Below are 7822 nucleotides of genomic sequence, written 5' to 3'. Positions count from 1 at the left end.
TTAATAAGTCCGATTATCTCAAGATGACCCGGTTCACCTCCTTCCCCCCCAAGAATGGGAGAAAAGTGCAGACCCCCAAGAGCCTCAGGCTATATTCTTGCCGGTCCATCCATCTCTCCCTTGGGAACCAGCTCAACAAATCACAAGTGGTCAGGGAAGGAGTTACGGTCTTCACCTTAGTGAATTCTCTAGCCTCTTAGAAAAATGACAACTTGGGAGCTGACTTTGCACAGGGAGAAGAGAGAGAATATCAAGGGAATGGATGAATATTCCTAGGAGGGGACTGCTAAGGCAGTAGTGGAGAGAGCAAACAACCAAACTCTGTATTTCCTAGTAAAGTCTAGAGCAAGTCTGGGGACAGAAAGATTCCAGTGCCCCAGAAATACCTCTCACAGGACAAAGGGTAGGTATGTTCCAAAGCAGGACATGAGGAGGATGTAGAACACCTGTTCTGTGAGTCAGAGGTTTTTGGAGGGGCACCACATACCTTGCTCTAGTAAGGAGAAACAGTAGATCTGTGTAAGCCTATCATGAATTTGAACCTCTGTTTCTCCCGAAGTGCTGGGTGAGAGGCACAGAGAGCTGTGTGATGCTGAGGTGGCTCCCAGGGAGCTGGAGCTGGATGATGGGGTGGATGCCAGTCCCAATGAAGAGACTGAAGATGTCCAGGAAGATGTTTTCCCTCGGTACAAGCAAAAGGAGGAAAGAAGGTTTTTCCTGTATTCTGACAGTCCTTCCTATTTTGGGGTGTCAAATTATTTTTTTATAAAATGATAATGCAAAGTGGCTTTGCCTTCTGAATTTTTATTACCGTGTTCGTACTGGGCTAGAGAAAAAGTTGTCAAGCCCACAATAGTTCTTGTTAATAGTTTTGTTAATGTTTCAGTTGTATTTGTCCATGAACTCTGAGACCAACTGAGCTAGTTCACAGTATCCTCAGCTGAATTTTAACCTGACACCAGAAAAATGGTTGTGGGGAACAGGGAACATTTGACAACTTCTCCCATATCAACATGCATCTGCCCTTCCCTTTGTTTCTCCCATCTTGTGGCAAATGGGTTTCTGGACCCAGGGTTGGTCTGGAAGCATCTGCTGGTCCTTCAGACCCCTAGGGTGCCACTCAGGTATAGACTCACTCCTTCCCCTCCCTTGCCATAACAAAACAGTACTGCATTTCCAAATGATTCCCCCAAACCTGCCCTATATGACTGTTCTCTCTCCAGTTAATAGGGAGACAGATGCTGCTTAACATTTTTTCTCTTTTCACAGGGACAATGGGATAATGTGGAGATCGAGATAAAAAGACACAGGAACCAAGGAAAGGAGGAACAGCCAACTACAGGCAAGAATGCTCCCTGATGCATTACAGAGCCCCTTCTGTCTCTCCCTCGACCTGCTCCCAAGGTATGAAGGGCTGATCCAGGGAGTGATCCATGTCCAGCTCTGCTGGGATGCAGGCCAGGCTCAGGGCATTGAGGTGCCTTCAAATACTATCAACAGGAGCAGATAACATCAAGAGATTGCTAAGGCAGGAGTTACTGATCTGACTGCCTGAATTTACAACTCTGTTTCTCAAAAGTGCCTCCTTAGGCAACCCCCGCCCCAGTCCGATTGTGGCCTGGATCTATGCTTCAAACCAAAATATAACACAAAATTTGAATCTCTCAGAAGACAGATTTGTCTGAACATCTTCTTCACACAGTCCCCACCCATCCATGAAAATGCATGGATGTCTACAAGCGAGAACCACAATAATACCCTTGTCCCCCAAAATCCTTCTACTGGAGGGATGAAATCAAGGATAACTGCCTACCCACCACACATTTCACCCTAATAGCGTATTCACAACCCTATGCAAGACCCTTTGAGGCAAAGATTCTGGACCAAGGTCCATATATTAGGTTAGGAGCCTGGAAATAGGGCTCCGAGTGTATATACATATTTTCTTCTTTGTCTCTTTAGAGTACTACTTTCTATGACTTTGGGTTCAACTGATTTTTCTTTTCTTTTTTTTTTTCTTTTAATTCACCAGATTTTCCAAAAATTCCCTCCCCTATTCTCCTTCATTCAGGAAAGATCAGACAGTAGAATGGCCAAAAGAGAAAGGGCCAGAGGAGAGGGTAGAGCTTTGTGGGCTCCCCAGCAAAGGGACACAGAATCAGAAAAGGAAAGGACACGGCTCCCTTCTCCTTCCCTCTCTGTCTTTAGATAGGGAAGTGAGAACGGAGACATCTATCACCCCATCCCCCACATAGGCCCCTACACAGCAGCCCTAAACTAAAAGTCACCCCACAGGGAACATCAGCATCTTCAGAGGTCTGACCTTGCAGCAAACACCTATATCACCTGGCATCCTGCCCAGACACTTCTATCACCTAAGAGGATAAACACAGGCTTCATTCTAGGGTGCGGTTAACCTGTAGTCCTTCCACCTCTGACACACACATACAAAAAGGGCCATTTTGGAAAAGGTACCTCCGTCTGCCATATTCTTATTCTCAATTTAACCTGAAGCCATCAAAAAGCCAAAGATTTCAGAAATAATACATGGCCCCTCCCCTGAGATGGAGGGGAGTGGGATTCCAGCTACAATCTTGGTCAAAAAACAAACAAAAAATAACAAAAGAAGAAGAAGAAAAAAAAGAAGCTGTATTTTTTACTTTAATTAGAGTTATATGACTGCATCCCAAAGGATAACTGAGGGCTGGTGTGAATAAGGGAAGAAACAGAACACGAAGGCTCTGGACACCTGACAGGAGAGCTCAGTGAGATCATCTGGGAGTGGAGAAGCCAGAAGACAAACACCCAAACTTCATGGAGTCTACAGGAGGCCCTAGAAGATGCTCCAGATACAGCTATGTGGGGTGCTACCTGTCACAGAGGACAGGGGTCAAAGCAGAAAGGATGAGAACCCATAATCCACCCATAAATCAGTGGTTTGAGAAGTGATGCCAGTCACTTTTCTCTAAAAAAGGGGGAAATGTGTAGATCCCCATAAACCTCTGGTGACATTCCTAATCCCCAGGAAACTCTTCTCCTGGGAAACAGGTTGTGAGCAAAAATGGAAACCCCTTGGTCCCTCGGACCCTAGTGCTAATTATCTAGCCTCTTATCAAAAGTGCTTAAATAGATTTTGACAGGTTGGAGCTCAGGAGGACACCGAGACACTGGGCATGAGGGAGGAGGCTGCTAAGAAGATGGAAGAGAGAGGTCAGAGGGAAGGAGAAAGAGAGCAAGAAAACTGCCTTGCACATTCCTGAAAGAAATTTAGGGAAGGGCCTGGGAAGAGATCTAACCATACGCTATGGATACAGTAGGGCATATCACAAAGCAGGAATGATAAGAACAGTCCATCTGTGTTTTAGGGATTTCAGAAATGCATCTGTCCTCTGTCTCCCCAGAAAGGGGTTATGTGCAGACCCCTTTAAAACCTAGGCAACATTCCTGTTGGCCACTGAGCCCTCCCATGGGACTTAGGCTGAATGTCAGAGGAGAGACTGTGGGTCTTCTTCCCCTTGGTGTGATGGTGTGCCTGGCCCCTTGCAAAGGATACCTGAACTTTGGTTTTGCTAGGGGAGGAGGAGATAGACCATGAAGGCATTTGTTGACTAAAAGGAAGACTTGAAGAATGTTCCAGCCTTGAAAGGGGACCCAGGAAAATTAGGAAGTAAACAGCCACATTTTGCAGAAGCTCAAGACAAAAAGGACCCTACTGTATATAAGTGGCTCAAAGATGCCAATAAGCAGGAGGCAGCAGCACATCTAAACACAGGTGGAATGAGAAAAAGCTCCATAAGCCAGTGGTTCAAAGTGACATCAGCTGCCCTTCTTCTGAGAAGGGAAAAGCCATGTCCTTGTGAGGCCTAGACCTCCATCTTTGTCCCTGTGTCCTCCTGGGGCAGCAGTTTGGAAAGGCAGCAACGGGGAAGGGTTTTTTTTTAAATCTCACATACTATGAGTTACGTGGCCTCTTGCCAAGGACGAAGGAGAGCCTAGTGGGCAGGAGGCATTGGATCAAAATCAAAGAACTGGGCTCCCCAGAAGAGCCTGCCAGGAGAATGCTAACAGCATAGCAGAGGGAGAGCAGGGGTTGGAATGCAGCGCCCAAACCTCAGACTCCAGGGCCCATCTAGGGGGAAAGCTTCAGATGTAGGTCCTAGGGATGCCATTAAGAGCAGAGTGGGCAAGCTCCAAAGAACATGAGATGCAGACCCTAATTTGGTGTCGAAATATCCTTTATCAGATGACAAGGACAGTACACAGGGTGTGTGTGTGTGTGTGTGTGTGTGTGTGTGTGTGTGTGTGTGTGTGTTGCTTAATCCCCTCAATAGATACTGATTCAGAAAAAGTGGAGGAAATCTATAACACATGTGTGTGAGGGTGCAGCAGCCTCCTGCCCTGTGGTCCTAAAGTACACAATTAATAGAACACTTTCAGGGGAGCTGGAAACTTTGAAGAGTCTGAATCTTTAGCTACCACCCACATCATTGGGTACCCAGTCCCTGGCATAGTCTCAAGAAGCAAGGCAGCTGGGGACCCAAGTTTGGGGTGATCAAACTCAATCTCTTCCTAATATGTAGAAGGAATGCCCTGCCCCCACTCAGGCCTCCCCCGCCCCCACAGCCCAACCCCCAGTACAGCACCATTAACCCATGCACTTTGTAGGGTACCATGTAATTTGCTAGCAGGGAATTTAAGAGCAAGGGGATGGTTTCATTCATCTTTTCCTCCCTTGTTTCTAGCTTAGAGCATGGCATAGTCTGATATTTATTAAGGAATAAAGGGAGAAGGATGAGGAGGGAGGGTTGTGGAGCAGAGACTTGGGTCTAAAATAACAGAAGGGAAGGAGAGTTCTCTTAAGCACTCCCTTCCCCTTTTGAAGGGCTCTTTTTGATCCCATGCCTTTTTCTTTCCTTCTTGCCCTTATCCTTCTTCCAAATTTTCTTTTAACTTTGAATGTCACCTAATCTCTTCCTGTGTTTGCTTTATTTCTACTCCTGTTTGCTTTTTAGAAACTTCTACTTTCCTCTTTTTTATTCTCTGCCTATCTGTCTTTTCTCTGATTATTTTTTCTCCTTGAGCTCTTGTTCTGTCATCTGATGACTCTTTTTTCCCCTCCTTTTAAATAGCAGTGACAGGGCCCCAGGAGAGTGAAGGGGATAAAAGAATGGCTAAGAGAAGGGGATCATCTGATAGTTTCCCAAGGGCAAAGGGCCTGGTCTTCGTTCTCCCCTTGCCTCATTCCATTGAATCAGAAATGACCATTCAAGGTTTGTCCTACCTCACCCTCTGTCTCCCTCTGGGCTCTATTCATGTGCCCTTCAGATCTACCAGTTACCATCAACAGGGGAGCTAACCCTTCCAGTCATGACCTGGCCTTCTGTCTTCTACTGCACCACCTTGGTGAGGCAGCCCCATGCCTTGCCTCTGAGCAGTACGAAGACCCATATTCCACAAAAGCCAAGAGAGCTCCCTGTTTTTTCCAGTCTGCTTCCCCAGAAGCTTACATCTGAGAACTTCACATCCCTACATCTAGGCTCAGTTCAGAAGTTTCTAGGCATCTTTGTCAGACATGGCCAGAGGCTACCTCTCATGAAGGGGTGACTCCGAGTTCCAGCTTCCAAGTGCAGCTTTTCCCTGAGATAGCAACATCTGACCCCAAAGAACCCTGACAGAATAGTGGCTATGTCTTGTTCAGCTCTGAATCCCAGCCTCAGTGGGGAGTACCTCACCACACTAAGATCTCTCTGAAGAATCACATGATTTCCTAAAGGCATTAACACTTAAAGTTCATTTTTAAAGCATTATAATATAGAATGAGGTGGGAGATGGCAGAGACTGTGGCTACTAGTCCCAGATGGAGGTCAAGGCATGGTTTTATCTGGAGGTTCCAGTGGTGGGTTTTCCAGCTGCGATCAATGACCGCTGGTGATGCCTACGCATCTGGGCTCCAGTGATGTGGAGGAAGGTGCACAGAGGGGTCTTCCCCCTTTCAGAACCCTGGATCTGTAGCTGTTTAGAAGATCTTAGCAGGTATGATAAATGCCACAGAGTCACCACCTGTCTGATGTTATTTCCCTTAGCCCTGCTGCTCAGACACCTAACCCTTGAAAGGAATTAACAATCCAACATTCTCCCAGCTCTTAAGGAAACATCTGAATAGCTTTGTTTCCAGAATTTCTTGAAAGGATGTTTGTGGGTTTCCTTCTTGCACTGTTTAGATTGGTTCTACTGATTTGCAGGGGTGTCCCGCAGTGTCTTATAAACATAGGGAGGAATGGCATAATCATTTCATTGGATTCCACTCCCAGACCCTTATGACTTAGCTCTTGTTATTTGTTATTGAAATCTCAGTGACCTCTGCACTTTCATCCTCTTCATATTTGCTTCTATTCTGAAGAGACCCTGACAGTCTTCAGTCATTATGCTCTTTGGCCTTGAACCCCAAACATGGGGGAATGCTAGGGCTAACCACATAGGTTTGTTTTCTAATCAGTAAGTAGAAGCTCCTTTCAAGTCACTGAGTCTAAAAACATTTCCTGACTTTTTAGATCCTTGGGGTCTCTTCAGTTTTGGCACTGGATAGGGTGGGAATGTGCTTTGATGGCCAGCTCTTAGAAGGACAAATAATTTTCCCTCCTTCCCACAAATAAGGGTCCAAATGCAATGGCCTATGACTCACTGAAATGTCGTCATTACCTAATTTCCCAAGAGAAATGTATTGCCCTTTAGATTGAAGCAAATAAAAGGGTAAGAAAGGCAGCTAAGAGCCAGCTTACAGGCTAAAAGGGAAAGAAAGGAGTGAAGAATAGTAGGTACAGAGAGGAGTAGTGCCCAGGGGGTGAGGGCATAGATGATACTCCATGGCCCTTGTCCCTGCTCCAGTCCCTTGTGAAAGCTGTCACAATGCAGGCAGAGGCTGGCTCCCAGGAATAGCCCAATGAGGACAGAGGGCCTGGTCAGTTACTTCTGGACCTATTCCAGTCCTTCTGTCTTTATTCCCTTCATACCTCACACCTGATCTGGTCTCATCCCTTTCCTTGCTCACTGAGGTGCCTCTCTTCATTGCTGACACTCCCTCCCTTCTCGGTTTCTTCACACACCCTGAGGCTGTCTCATGCTCTCTCAAATTGTGCCCTGATCCCCACCTGTAAGAACAAAGGACAGCAAGAGGAAGGAAGTAATTTCTAATTTTTGAGCTGCCCCTTGGAACTTTTGGGCTCCATTTCCTTTGGGCTTACCCCAAGTCCAAATTCCATCATGGGAGCTCCACTAGCTTCAGAAACTGTCACCTTTTTCTCTACCCTTCAAAAAGTGTTCAAGTCTGTTCTAGGTGGTACCACAAGATCTGACTACTTAAAGACTGGTTTCTTCACACATACCTTTTTCCTTTCTCTAAGATTGCTGTCAATCTTTCCTAGTTCTTGCCCAACCCCAAACCCCAGTTAGCAGACTGGCCTTCTCTGTGGATTCTCACACACTACCCCACAGCAAAAAGATTACATGGTATGAAATACTTCAGGGCCAATTTGAAGGCCCTATCAGATATTAGCTCTAAAAATACACAGTCTTCAGAGCTTTATGCTGCTCCTGTAGCAGATGAACTTTAATGCCCAAATCCCTTAACCTATTAGAGAAGAAGGTTAGTTGCTCCACTGGACAGGGAATTCTGAGGCCAAAAACCATTGTTTCATCCCTCATGCCTTGCAATGATCCCAGTAAAATTTCTGTAATTGATTGAAGTGATTTCTCTAAATGCATAAGAAAAAATCAAATTTCATTTTCTACAGTATTTTAGCTGGGTTTGGTAAGAAATAAGAGG

Source organism: Mustela erminea, chromosome 5 (assembly GCF_009829155.1).
Source record: "Mustela erminea isolate mMusErm1 chromosome 5, mMusErm1.Pri, whole genome shotgun sequence".
NCBI classification, from domain to species: Eukaryota; Metazoa; Chordata; class Mammalia; order Carnivora; family Mustelidae; genus Mustela; species Mustela erminea.
Note: the sequence above shows the minus strand (reverse complement) of the source record.